Below are 15,058 nucleotides of genomic sequence, written 5' to 3'. Positions count from 1 at the left end.
ACTATACCATTAAAGAGAGCTTGGTTTTGTTGAACATGCTGAATGTGCTTTACATCAGTGTCTCCCATTGCTTTGCACCGTAGTGTTTGCTGGCAGCCGTCCTGCTCGAAATGAGTAAAGAACACAGGCTGGAGGAGGGTGAAAGAGCGAGAGTTATAAAGCAGCGTCTATTCAAAATTGATGAATATTCTGATGAGGAATAAGATAGACCAGATGAAAAATTGTCCCCGTCCCCAATAAAATGGATCTTGTAAGCGACTCATTTCTTAATTAATGGCGGTTTATCAATGTCACTGCAATATGTATGTGAATTCCAATTAACCCCTAGTGCTCCTGCTGTATCTCTGACCATCATATTCACCTAAAATAAAGAGATATTCTTAGTAGGAGCATACACTTATACACCCTCCAAGATCATATTTCCAGCTATTGGTTCTGTATTTCTCATCGGGATAGCTGACAGTGGCTGCAATGTTCTGCCCCAGTAACACCAGGAATAGCAGCTGTGGAGCACAAACTGCTGCTCTGACAAATGAAGTATTGTGTAGACTAGGGCCTGTAGGGATGCATATTATTTTTTTCCCCTACAATTTTGCCAGTATCTTATCCCTGGTGATCTATGCTGGTGCTGTTCTCCCCTCGATTGCTTCAGCCTCTGTTCAGTTTTTCTATATGTTAATAATATTCACACTTATAGTTTTGCATTTGCACTTTAATATTTTAAAGATGGCACTTCTTCTTTGAGCATGAGTGTATTCTGGTCCCGCTAAAATTATGCTGGGAGTAAACCCGTTTGAACATTCCCTCTCCATATACCCTATTGCAGGGATCAGCAACCTCCGGCGATCCAGCTGTTCTCAAACTACAACTCCCAGAATTCCCCCTTTCACTTCTGTGGGAGTTACAAGAACAGCCAAGTGTGTGTACATGCTGGGAGTTGTAGTTTCACAGCAGCTGGAGTGCCGAAAGTTGCTGATCCCTGCTCTATTGTTTTTGAGCCAGTGTGGAGAGGGTCCAGCTACACTGCAACATATCATGTCATGTTTGTCAATGGTGCCCCATGAGTCGCAAAACAATCCGGACATGTCGGATTTTGTGTTGCGGGTGACTTTTCTACCTTTTCGACTATATTCTCAAAGCCAAATCATAGTTCTAAAATACTTTGCTCTTGCCGTGTAGCCCATATGAATGGGGGCCATATTATAATACCTTTCCTATCCCTTCTATGGGGCTGAGCTGTACCTGGTCCATGTGACCGATGAACGTGACATCACCGGCCTAGGAAAAGCTGCGAGCAAGCTGCGGCACTACTCCGAGCAGCGGTGTCTTCTCAAACAGCTGATCAGCGGGGGACCCTGGTGTCGGACCTCCACCGATCAGATACTGATGACCTATCCTGAGGATTGTTCATCAGTAGTAAAATCTCAGAAAACCTCTTTAATTGTCAAACAACTGTATTTTGAGACTAAGTTTTCCTGATGGAATAACCCCTTTAAGGATATGTACACATAGCGTGGATGCTCTGCGGATTTGCTGCTGCAAATTTAGTTTTAGTCGGGCTAATCCACATTAGCAGCAGAGTGTATTTTAGGAAATCTTTTCCACAAACCATGGTTACGACCACCCACTAATGCAGCAGCAGTGGCCATGTCACAAACTATACGAAAAGGCGCAGGCCTGTCTCGGGGCCAGGAGTGCACATAGGCCAGCGCCTTTTCCTATAGTATACAAGCACGACCACCGCTGCTGGATTGTAGGGTGGTCGTAACCCCTGGAAACGAGCAGTGTATAATTTGAGGGAAAAATGAATCCAGCCAGCAAAGGAAGCAATATGGATAATAACAATAAATTAGTAAGTGCCTTGTATTAACTTTCTCTACATGATGAATGCCATTTGCTGAAGTGAGACAACGCTTTAAAGGGATTTTCCAGGGCTGTAATATTGATGGATTGATGGTCTTTGCACTGGTCATACAGTCCTGATCAAAAGTTTAAGACCACTTGAAAAATGGCAAAAAATCATGTTTAGCATGGCTGGATCTTAACAAGGTTCCAAGTAGAGCTTCAACATGCAACAAGAAGAAATGGAAGTGAGACAAAACATTTTTTGAGCATTCAATTTAATGAAAACAACGAATAAACTGAAACAGGCAGTTTTTCAGCTGATCAAAAGTTTAGGACCACACCTCCAAAAAAAAACTAAACCCCTTCAAAACAGAAATCCAACTTCCAAACATGAACTCAGTAATGAGTAGCTCCGCCGTTATTATTTATCACTTCAACAATTCGTTTCGGCATGCTTGATGCAAGCGTTTCCATGAGGTGAGTGGGAAAATTTCTCTGAGTGGTGAAGACGGCCGCACGAAGGCCATCTACTGTCTGGAACTGTTGTCCATTTTTGTAAACTTCCCTTGCCATCCATCCCCAAAGGTTCTCAATTGGATTTAGATCAGGGGAACACGCAGGACGGGCCAAAAGAGTGATGTTATTCTCCTGGAAGAAGTCCCTTGTCCTGCGGGCATTGTGTACTGTAGCGTTGTCCTGTTGAAAAACCCAGTCGTTACCACACAGACGAGGGCCCTCAGTCATGAGGAATTCTCTCTGCAACATCTGGACATAGCCAGTGGCCGTTTGACGCCCCTGCACTTCCTGAAGTTCCATTGTTCCACTGAAGGAAAAAGCACCCCAGACCATTATGGCGCCCCCTCCACTGTGGCGCGTAGAAAACATCTCAGATGGGATCTGCTTGTCATGCCAGTAACGTTGGAAACCATCAGGACCATCAAGGTTACATTTTTTCTCATCAGAGAATAAAACTTTCTTCTACCTTTTGAATGTCCCATGTTTGGTGCCCTCTTGCAAAGTCCAAACGAGCAGTTCTGTGGCGTTCAAGGAGACGAGGTCTTTTGAAGACGTTTTTTGTTTTTGAAGCCCTTCAGTCTCAGATGCCGTCTGATGGTTATGGGGCTGCAGTCAGCACCAGTAAGGGCCTTAATTTGGGTCGAGGATCGTCCAGTGTCTTGACAGACAGCCAATTTGATCCTCCGGTTCAGTTCTGATGACATTTTTTTGGGTCTTCCACTTGACTTTTTTGTTCCATAGCCCTCAGGATCATTTAAGAAATTCCAAATGACTGTCTTACTGCGTCCCACCTCAGCAGCGATGGCGCACTGTGAGAGACCCTGCTTATGCAGTTCAACAACCCGACCACGTTCAAAAAGGGAGAGTTTTTTTGCCTTTGCCATCACAACGTGTGACTACCTGACAGAAAATGACAATGAATCCACATCTTTGCACAGATTTGGCCTTTTTAAAGGCATGTGGTCCTAAAATTTTGATCAGCTGAAAAACAGCCTGTTTCAGTTTATTCGTTTTCATTAAATTGAATGCTCAAAACATGTTTTGTCTCAGTCTCATTTCATCTTGTTGCATGTTGAAGCTCTACTTGGAACCTTGTTAAGAACCAGCCATGCTAAATATGATTTTTTGCCATTTTTCAAGTGGTCTTAATTAAACTTTTGATCAGGACTGTATGTATCATATTGGTGTAAATAGCGCCACAGTACCACTCATGGCCACTACCCGGTTCATGGAGCTGTGCTGTTTCCCTGTTTCTGAGCCGTATAACCAGCAGTTCAGTGAGGATGTTGGGAGTTAGAAACCCACCAATCTTATGTTCATTTCCTGTCCAAAGGACTGGTCATCAGTACTACAGTCTGGTAAGACTTTTTAAAGGTGTTCCCCAGTTTTTCAATATTGATGACATATCCTCAGGATAATTCATCAGATCAGTGGGGGTCTGACACTCCCACCTATCAGTGGTTTCCAGCAGGCAGGAACATGACAGTGGACGGAGCCAGAAGCGCCGTATAGTGGCAATGCGGGCATACTTCACTTGATAAATCTCCCCTATAGTCCGTTATGACTTCATTAACCGACCTCACGATAAGCAAAAATGCATTTTATTATATTTTGTCGGGGGGTAATAATTCAATTATGAATTATTTATTATGGTCATAAAAATTATTAACCATAAAAAAATAAAATTTATAAAATTTGTCATAAATTCTTAAAATCATGACCTGGTGAATTGTAGACAACCTAATTGATACAATTCACATCTGAGTCCGACTATTTCCTCAGATAAATAAGCTCTTTTTGACGTGAGATGACGTTAATGATAAAATGTAGTTCTGCATTATACAACAATACACAGTTATTATAAAAATATGCAGATTTATTGGTTACAAGATTATAAACATATATAAGTAAATAAACACAATGATACATGCAAATGAATATATATATATCGTTAATATAAAGCATTACAAGCTTAACAATACATGTGAGTGGAAATAACTTGTCACATTATAATCAAGCTATTATTAGGTTAGGATATCAAAGTAGGAACATAAGTTATATACATTACTTCTGTTCAGAGAAAATCTCATGATATCAAGATGGGCATGTCTAATCCTAGACATCATTATAGAATGCTAAATACATTCTGCCCCCCTAATCAACTACACATCACATGGCTTCAGGCATGGGCAAATCCATCCAAGGATATAACTTAGAAGAGATAACTGTATCCTTCCGCCCCATCCTGGACTATTTTCACATATAAAAAATTGGTAAGACTATTAAGACAAATAACAGGGATCTAGGATCTTAAATGAAAAGGATTTGACGTCTTTCCCGTGGGAATCCATCACTTAGCTTGGCGAAGAATGTTCTATCAATATATACATATATAAGCAATCATTTAATGCTTTGCTAGATATTGAGTCTAGATTCTTCTGCAGGTAGAATGAAGCCTCACAATATCCTAAGACTACATCTCAACATGGAGATGATCAATTAATTTAATCATTTATTTATTCGCCAATCTAGATGGTATAATTTCACCCACACTATTAAATTAGTCTTAATAAAATGAAATATCATTTTCTGTGTCTCTTACCAAGTCCTAGCAGGAATCTCACTTCTGCTCCTAGGAAAGCTGGGTGGTCCATCATAGCGCATCTCATTATGGCTTCCATCTTGATAGACCTCAACTTCTCCTCTCCTCCCTCTCTCTTTCTCTTGATCGCTCCCATGCTACTCCACACACGAGTAATTATTCCCCCCCCCCTTATCTAAGAATCATCCCCTTTAGATTATGGATTCCCAATCAGGTAGGGTGGGTGTATTCGCATGCTAATAACATCATGACGTTATCTCAACTCCTAATATGGTATTAGAACAAATAATGAAATAATATAATGTTGCCCATCTGCCTCCAGATGGCACTGCGGTACTGTAGGTGAATATAACAACTTTTTAAGCATAAAATTAAATATCTAATAATATTTTCACAGGACCTCATTGACCTTCCTACCATAAATCACTGAGGAAGGTCTTTTCCTTACACTTTTAATTACCTATATCCTGGACTTGTTGGAGTTGACTGTCTTCTCCTATCTTTTTGAAATATGGGTTGACTTGATGAAAATTTTATGTAGCGGCTTTGATCCTTGGCATCGGAACTTGTACATTACATTTATGTACTCCCATGAATAACTATTGTTTTGGAATCCAATTAACTTAAACTTACTTGTTTTTGTATCTTCTACAATACCTTCTAAATGGTAAATACATAGTATGACATATATAAATCGATACATTGTTACACATAGATAACACATTATATTAATTATTGATTAACATATGTTGTAAACTAAATATACCATGCAGAGATATATATATAATTATGAATATATGAATTGAACCTCATACAGCAGGTGTGCTCCAAGGACATGAGTCCTTATCAAGTAACCATGTCCCCTCCAGACAGATATGTCTTAGGGAGTTGACTTACTTCTTACAGATGGTCTCATATCTTTAGCACTAACTTTTTAAATACAATGTCCATTTATGTTCCCAATTATTATTATTTTTTTATATAGACTGAACTTGCCATGAGCTCATCTTGGCTTTTTCAGCCACATAATATAACTTTGGTTTCAGGCTGATCTGATTCTTAAAGGCAATGAGATGAGCATTCATTTTGATTATAATGTCATTAGATAATATTGTATACGTATGAAAATGCCCAACAATTTTCACACCAAAGACAGTAGGTTTTTTCCAGCAAAATTAGAAAGGACATTCGAGTCTAGTTCACACAGTGGATTTTGCAAAGGCAAAATCCGCTGCATATTCTGCGGCAGAAACCACCTCCGTGATTCTTCACTTTCAATGGCACGACCTACTCATGGTTTAACCCTATTGATTGTAGCTAAACCGCTAGCAGACACACGCCGCAGCTTCCAGCAACGTCCGGCCAGAACCTGCGCCAAGGAAGCACATGTCCTCTCTTGGCATGGTCACCGCTCATGAAATGCAGAGCAGCCTCCCATTGAAAACAGTGGGGGGTAGATGCAGCACTGCTGCCGGCGGCTTTTGAACAGAGTGTTACCCTTGTAAATCAAGACAGGTGAATATTAATCATTGCCTGTCTGCTTCTGTGATATTGTCACAAGTGCTGTTCAACCATGTCCTGGTTCATTGGGAGAGCTGGATAATAACATGGCCGTCCTTGGCATAGAGGTTGTCAGCGGACGTTCTCTGAATTCAGAAGCTTCATTGTGCCTGCATGACTGCACAGGTTTACCTCTCAGAATACAAGAAAACACTACCTGGTGACACCTGCCGGAGCTGAAATCTGGCTGAACGCCCAGCTTTCCAAGACACAGATAAAAATTTGGAACGTCTTACCAGTTGCGTAGAATCTGTTATGGGGGGGATCCTCTTAAATGTTTTTTCCCATTAACATTTCTGACCTATCCACAGTAGGTGATAAATATATGATCGCTGAGCGTACGACTGCAGGGACCCACACTGATTATGAGAATGTGTGTCCCCGAGTCTCTGGTAGTGCACATGTGTGAGTCTGTATGAACGGAGTAGTGGTGAACATATGTGAGTCTGTATGAATGGAGCAGTGGTGCACATATGTGAGTCTGTATGAATGGAGCGGTGGTGCACATATGGGAGTCTGTATGAATGGAGCGGTGGTGCACAAATGTGAGTCTATATGAATGGATCGGTGGTGCACATATGTGAGTCTATATGAACGGAGCGGTGGTGCACATATGTGAGTCTATATGAACGGAGCGGTGGTGCACATATGTGAGTCTATATGAACGGAGCGGTGGTGCACATATGTGAGTCTATATGAACGGAGCGGTGGTGCACATACGTGAGTCTATATGAATGGAGCGGTGGTCCACATACGTGAGTCTATATGAACGGAGCGGTGGTGCACATATGTGAGTCTATATGAACGGAGCGGTGGTGCACATATGTGAGTCTATATGAACGGAGCGGTGGTGCACATATGTGAGTCTATATGAACGGAGCGGTGGTGCACATACGTGAGTCTATATGAATGGAGCGGTGGTGCACATACGTGAGTCTATATGAACGGAGCGGTGGTGCACATATGTGAGTCTATATGAACGGAGCGGTGGTGCACATACGTGAGTCTATATGAATGGAGCGGTGGTGCACATATGTGAGTCTATATGAACGGAGCGGTGGTGCACATACGTGAGTCTATATGAATGGAGCGGTGGTGCACATGTGCAACTACATGCTGGGTGTAGATTAACACCCAGGGAATTTTGTTCATGGGTCCTATTATAACGGGACCCATGTGCAATACTCTCTGGGTTTTATACATTTACCTTGACTGTACTATGCAGTTGCGGTTCACCACGTCTGATGTCAGATCGGCAGGTAGACTTTAATAAACACGGTCATGCAGGTATGGCAATTAGTTATCAACATTTAGAATGTACATACACTATACCAGTGGTGGCGAACTTATGCACGGGTGCCAGAGGGGGCACTCACGCCCTGGAAAAAGTCTAAGGCATGCCAATAGGTGCAGACCCTTAGACCTCCAATCCTGGTTTTGGCTCACAATCACTGATGGAAATCACTGACCAAACACTGACGTGTGAATAAGGCATAAGAGAAAGCACTTGTTTGCTTCTTTACTATGGCTATAGAGGAATTCCGAATGCTGTACCCTACTTGTACCTCTTAGACCAGATATTTAATCTATCCCCTCCTCCCATCCAGAATAACACCGGTCAGAAGGTGCATACTTGTAATCATTGTTATTCTCTGGACATTTGCTGCAGAGCAAATTAATTATTCCAAAGGCAGTTACCTAAGGAAGGGCTCTACCATTTTTTTTTGTTTACCACATCTTCTCAAATGAGAGGTAATAATATCCAGCACCAGCTCCAGATGTACCCAGCTCTATGGCATTTATGGTGTTTTGTGGGCTATGGTATGAATATACACTGATCAGCCATAAAATTAAAATATTGTGTAGTCCCCCCTCTTGTGATTAACTTTTATTAAAGGGGTTCTCTGGGTTTTAAAGAAATCAATCTTTTCTTCTGTCCAGTGGAAGAAGTTCAATTAGTGCTTGCCTGTCCATCAAGCCACCAATGCTGCCATCTCTACTGCATTCACACAGGCTGCAGGCTCTTCTGCTCGGGTCCCAACTGGGTGTGAGCCCTTCTCTTCCCGTTCAGCTGCATTTATATATCCAGTTGGGAACCAAGCAGAAGAGCCTGAAGATGTGTGGCTGCAGCGGAGATGGTGGCACGACGGAGGGGTAAGCGCTAACTGAGCAGTCTTTTTTCTACAGGACTGAAGAAAGTACACTTTTCTTAAACTCCCAAAGAACCCCTTTAACTCTTCTTGGAGCGGTGTAAAAAAAAAAAAAACACCGCATAATTTTAAACTTTACTCATGGCTAGTTGGAGTCGCCCTAATTTTTATATTTTTGTATTGCTGTCTGATATTTTTAAATGGTCACAAATTTTTCACACAACTTTGCATAAATCAATAGTACGAGCGACTTAAGAAACTTTGTAATATGTCTTATCAGAGAGAAATGATAATTACTTACCGGTAATTTGATTTTCCGAAGTCCATGACAGCACCAGGAGAGAGGATCCGCCTCCCTGGACAGGAAACCCAGAGGTATAAATTTAAAGGAGCCTCTCCCTCATTCAGTGGTTTCCAGAGACGAGAGACCACCTTCAAACCATTCATTCTGTTTGGGCCAACCCAACCTTCTGTTCTTCATCTGTTAGCGTTAAATTTTCTTTCCCCTTTTTTCTTTTTCTTTTTCTTTTTTTATTTAATGCACACCGTGTGAAAATAGAAACTCAGACCCATCACCAATACTTTAGGAAACAGGAAAAGGAAGGCAATAGGGGGGTAATTAGAATGGTGCTGTCATGGACTTCGGAAAATCTAATTACCGGTAAGTAATTATCATTTATCCCTACGTCCTATGACAGCACCAGGAGATATCCTGGAGAGTGAAAAATTAGGGGGGGACCACAGCCTGAAGGACCTTACGCCCGAAAGAAAAATCAGACACCGCTGAGAGATTCAATCTATAGTGCCTGTAGAACGTTGAAGCAGAAGACCAAGTTGCTGCTTTGCATATGTCTTGTATGGAGGCCGCAGATTTTTCTGCCTATGAGATAGAGACTGTTCTGGTAGAATGGGCCAACCATCCGGAAGGAACAGGTTTCTGCATAGAAAGATAAGCTAGAGAAATAGCCTGTTTAATCCATCTAGCTAAAGTTCCCTTACTAGCTGATTTTCCTTTGTTCTGACCGGAATACAAAACAAATAAGGAAGACGACTTCCTCCAGTCTTTTGCAGCCTCCATATATTCTAAAACATATTTCCTAACATCCAGACAGTGAAACTCCGCCTCCCTCAGATTTTTGGGGTCTGCACAGAAAGAAAGGAGAATCACTTCCTGGGCTTTATGGAAGTCTGATACTACTTTTGGGAGAAACGCTGGATCGGTCCTAAGACAAATTCTATCTTCCTGAATGATAGTGTATGGAGGACTTATGAAGAGGGCTTGAAGCTCGCCTGTTCTTCTAGCGAGGTAATGGCCACTAGAAAGATACATTTCAAAGTCAGCATTTTGATCGGCAAGGTGTCTATAGGCTCAAAAGGGTGTTTAACCATTGCCTGTAATACTAGACTGAGATCTCAAGGGGGCGTCCTAAGCATCCTAGAGGGGAGACGTCTGGATACTGACTTACAGAACCTAATAATCCAAGGATGACAAGCTAATCTGTAGTCAAACAAAACAGGGCCACCACTTGCACTTTTAATGTACTTAATGTTAAACCCTTCTCTACACCTTTTTAGAGATAATCTAGAACCTTAGTAAGCTGGAGTTGACAGGAAGTAGAGGGAGAAACACCCAAGAACTTAAAAAACGCCCCCCCCCCCAAGTTCTGGCATGAATTTTGGTGGTTACTGGTTTTCTACTTAGCAACATGGTAGAAACAACAGACTCGGATAACCCTTTGTCTAACAACAAGCGCTGCTCAAAAGCCACGCCATCAAATGGAGTCCCTTCACAGGGGGATGAACAATTGGGCCTTGCATTAGATCCGGGATCTCTCCGACAGGACCCAGGGATCGGCTATAGACATGATCCTTAGCCAGTAAAACCATGCTCGCCGGGGCCAAAAAGGAGCTATGAGTATTTTCTTTGCCCTGTCCTCTGACCTTCTTCAAAACCCTGTGGATAATCTGAAGAGGGGGAAATGCATATAATAGACCCTGGCTCAACGGCTGAAGCAAGGCGTCCACTGTGTTCGGAAAGTCTACTGGAGATAGGGAGAAAAACTTCTCCACCTTTGTTTTCTCTGGTGGCAAACAAATCTATTAGTGGTAATCCCCAGATACTGACTATTGGAAAAAATTGATTGAGGGACCATTCCCTCTGATCCAGAGACCGACGACTCAAATAATCCGCCTTCCAATTGTCCACCCCTCTGATGTGAAGGGCCGACAAGGACAAGGCTCTCCCTTCTATTAGGGAGAAAATCTGAAACGCCAGAGCTCCCAGAGACTCGGACCACGTTCCGCCTTGATGGTTCAGATATGCTACAACGGAGCCATTGTCGGATAATATCTTCACATGTCGATCTTTGATTAGGGGAAGAACTCCCTGAAGGGACCAAAGGACGGCCATGAACTCTTTCAGATTTGAAGAATTGTCCGATATTGGGCAATTCCATAATCCCTGGAGTAAGGTATCCCCCACATGCGCCCCCCATCCTCGTGGGCTGGCATCTGTGGTTATAACCAGGGGGTTTACTATTCTCCAAGGAACACCCTGGACTAGATTGTCCAGAGAAAGCCACCACTCTAGGGCCTGACATGTCTGAGCTGAGATTAAAACTTTGTTCTCCAGGTCTCTTGCCTCGCCCGACCAAGCCCCTAAGATATCCCACTGAAGAGCTCTGCAATGTACCTGGGCCCATTTCACTGCCGGGATACAGGCTTTCAGGGTTCCCAACACTGACATCCCTTTCCTTTTATAAACTCGAGGGTTGTCTATCAGGGAGTGAGCCACTGACCTTACCTTCTGGATTTTTTTCTGGCGTTAAAAAAGATCTCTGAACCATTGAGTTCAGCATTATCCCCAGGAACCGCTGCCTCCTTTCTGGAACTAGGCTTGATTTCTCTTCGTTTAGGAACCAACCCAAAGACGACATGATCTGTGTCGCCTGCTGAACATGATATAAAAAATTTTGACTTGATGGGGCTACAATCAGGAAGTCGGCCAGATATGGTATAAACAGGATGTTCTTTTTCCCTTACATGGGCTTCCATCTCTGAGACCAGTTTTGTAAATATTCTCGGGGCCATTGAAATCCCAAAGGGTAATACCTGGAATTGAAAATGACTCAATCGCCCCTGAAATCTCAGTGCCACTCAGAGGTATTTCTGGTGTTCTGGAAAAATAGGAAGATGGTAATAGGCATCCTTGATGTCCAATACCGCCAGAAAACAGTCCTTGTAGAGGAGCTCCACTACTGATTTTATTGTCTCCATCTTGAACTGTCTGTATTGTAGATATCTGTTTAGAGACTTTAGGTTTATAATTGTTCTGTAGTCTCCATTTGGCTTTTTGACTAAAAAGAGAGTGGAACAGTATCCCGTACCGTCTTCTCTTTCTGGACATGGAATAAGTGTTCCCTTCTGAAGAAGACTTAAAACCTTTTTTTCTTAGGAGTCCTGAACGGAGCACCCTACTTGGGTTACTCTGAACTTTTCTGGAGGGGAATATTTTAAATCTATTCTGAATCCCTCTTTTAATGATCGAAGGATCCAGGTGCTGTTTGTTATTTTTGTCCAGGCTGGGAGGAATTTTTTTTATATTTCTCCCACCCTGGCATCATTGTGGATTATGTTTTCTGGCAGTATCTGAGATCTGATTCCTGAACGAAAAAAGCCTAGCTCTGGATCTGGAAAATTTTCACTTATCGTTCTTTCGCCCCAGGCTTTTTTCCCTATTCTTAAACCGCCTGCCCTTTTGAAAAAACAAAAAATTCTGTCTACGAAAGGAAGGAGGAATGGAAGATGGGAAAGCCCTTCTTTCTATCTCCCGCTTTCTCTAGGATATAGTCTACGGTTGAGCCAAAAAGGTATTTACCCTCACATGGGATGCTACAAAGGCGACTTTTTGAGGCTACATTACCCGACCAATTTTTCAGCCATAATGCTCGACGAGCAGATTTTGCCATAGATGAGGCCCTAGCAGATAGTCTAACAGCATCAGCCGATGCATCAGCCAAAAAATCTGCTGCTTTAGAGATGGCCTGAAGGGATTCTAATAATTTATCCCTGGAGGTTTTATCCTTTATCTGAGCCTCCAGTTGTTAAATCCACAGTATTTGTGCTCTTGCCATACAAGTAGAAGTGATATTAGGTTTAAATGCCGCTCCAATGGACTCCCAAGTTCTTCTTAAAAAACTAAGCCTTCCTATCCATCGTGTCCTTGAGTTGACCAATATCATCAAAAGGCAGTGAGGATCTACGCAAGACTTTGGCTATGGGGACATCGATTTTAGGGGCTTTATCCCATAAAGAGCAATCACCTTCTCCAATGGGATATTTTCTCTTAACCGAGCCTGGGATGAAACTGCGTTTATCCGGATGTTTCAATTCCCTGTTAATCATGGCCTCAATATTTTTATGTATAAAAAATGCCCTTTTCTTTTTTGTTTGTAGCCCCTCAAACATGATGTCCTGTACAGATTGGACTTCTTTAGCATCTTCAAAATTCATGGTTGCTCTAACAGCTTTAACAAGCTTATCTACATCCGGCCTTGTATTTAACACATTTTCTGACCGCCGGCGCTTCCATCGCATCTTGCTGCCCCATGAGATGCAGTGTGTCGTCTTCAAGGTGTGCTCAGCCAGCCTCAAATCCAGGGAGAAACTACTCCCCATGTAGCTTCAGAAAAAAAAAAAAAAAACTGCAAGTTGTCTTTCCAGGACAGGAAACCACTGAATGAGGGAGAGGCTCCTTAAAATGTATACCTGTGGGTTTCCTGTCCTGGGAGGCGGATCCTCTCTCCTGGTGCTGTCATAGGATGTAGGGATAAATGACTAGTTCTCATGTTACCAGATGTTTACTTCCCCCTCTTCGTTGTTAAAGGGGTCATCTGGTAATCATTATTAGGTCAGCAATATCAGATAGCTGGGGGTCAGCTGTTAGAAGAGGCCAGGCGCTCTGTAAGTGCTGCAGCCTCTAGCTAGGCCATGTGAAATCACCCTATTGAAGTGAATAGGGCTGAGCTGCAATACCAAGCACAGCTGCTGTACAATGTACAAAACTCAGGGGAGCGTGGCGGCTGGCTGAAACAGCTGATCAGTAGAGGTGCTGGGACTCAGCCCCCCTCCGATCAGATAATGATGACCTATCCTGAGGATAGGTCATCATTATCTTTCACTGACTAACCCCTTTAAATGCTTTTCTCTTTGAAAAATGCTTTGAAGCTGCCCAGGACAAAAGCAACTCACAGAGGGATCATATTACACACATCAACACAAGTCTATGTAGAAGGGAGGGTGGAGGAGTGAGCAGGAGCTCAGTGAGATGGGACCCAGAGACTACACAGCTACATAGGAAGTTTATATCTCAGCACAAGTGCTTTATTCACATTCTTACAGGTCAGTACTTCTCTGTAATATCCTCCATGATCCAAGGGCTACTTCTGAGCAAGAGAAGGTTAGGAAGCAGATTCTCATCTACTTTCTTTGTGTAGTAGATGGGATCAACCAGGTCTGGGAGAACTGAAAACTAGAGACAGAGCCTGCAGAGGTGAAATCTGCTAAATAAAATCCCAGAGACAAGTCATATAATGGCTACAAACAGTGTTATATCTTATGTACACAAACTGTACTATTAACTAATGCAGAGTTTGTTGAAAGGTTAGTTACACTTTAATTACCGCACTTTTTTAATTGGAAAGTGGTCAGTCCAATAAATTTACATGGCTGCACTGTGTAGATAAAATTTAGTATAAGCAATGCATCAGTATACAAGGGTTGTGTGTATATATAAATGGCCACACCATGCCCACACTGCATTGCTCATTTCTGGAAATCTTTGGTTTGTTAAAGGGGTTTTCCAGGATTTTGATATTCATGGCATATACACAGGATAGGTCATTGGTATATAATTGGTAAGAGTCCGACTCCTGGCACCCCCACCAATCAGCTGTTCCAAGAGGCCGCAGCACTGATGTGAGCACTGCGGCCTCTTTACAGACCAGTGACTGCGTTCATTGGTCATATGGCTTATGGGCAGCTCTGTCCCATTCAAGTGAATGTGCAATACTAAGCATAGCCACTATACAATGTACGGCGCTGTGCTTGGTAAGCTGTGAGGAGGCCGCAGTGCACATCGAAGCCTCTTCAAACAGCTGATCGACAGGGATGCTGGTCCCCACCAATCTGATCTTGATGAGGATAGGCAATCAATTTCCAAATTCCGAACAACTCCTTTTATTTCCTACTATGCTGAGTTCTATTCCTGACACGCACTGTAGAGATTATTAGAACACAATAAATGTGAAGAGACGTCTTTTGAGTCCAGCAGGACTGATATCCCCCTATAACAAGAACCTTTGTAATGGACTAGTTAAAGGGCCAT

At 42.5% G+C, this 15,058-nt stretch overlaps 1 protein-coding gene across 3 annotated transcripts in view; it reads left to right on the top strand.

Moving 5' to 3' along the window:
* The window catches only part of TSPAN4 (tetraspanin 4), a 594,748-nt gene that overhangs the window by 101,263 nt on the left and 478,427 nt on the right, over positions 1-15,058 (top strand). The window lies entirely within an intron of this gene.

The sequence above is a fragment of the Bufo bufo genome, chromosome 10, assembly GCF_905171765.1.
Source record: "Bufo bufo chromosome 10, aBufBuf1.1, whole genome shotgun sequence".
Lineage (NCBI taxonomy): Eukaryota > Metazoa > Chordata > Amphibia > Anura > Bufonidae > Bufo > Bufo bufo.
This window is presented reverse-complemented; position numbering and strand designations above follow the sequence as displayed.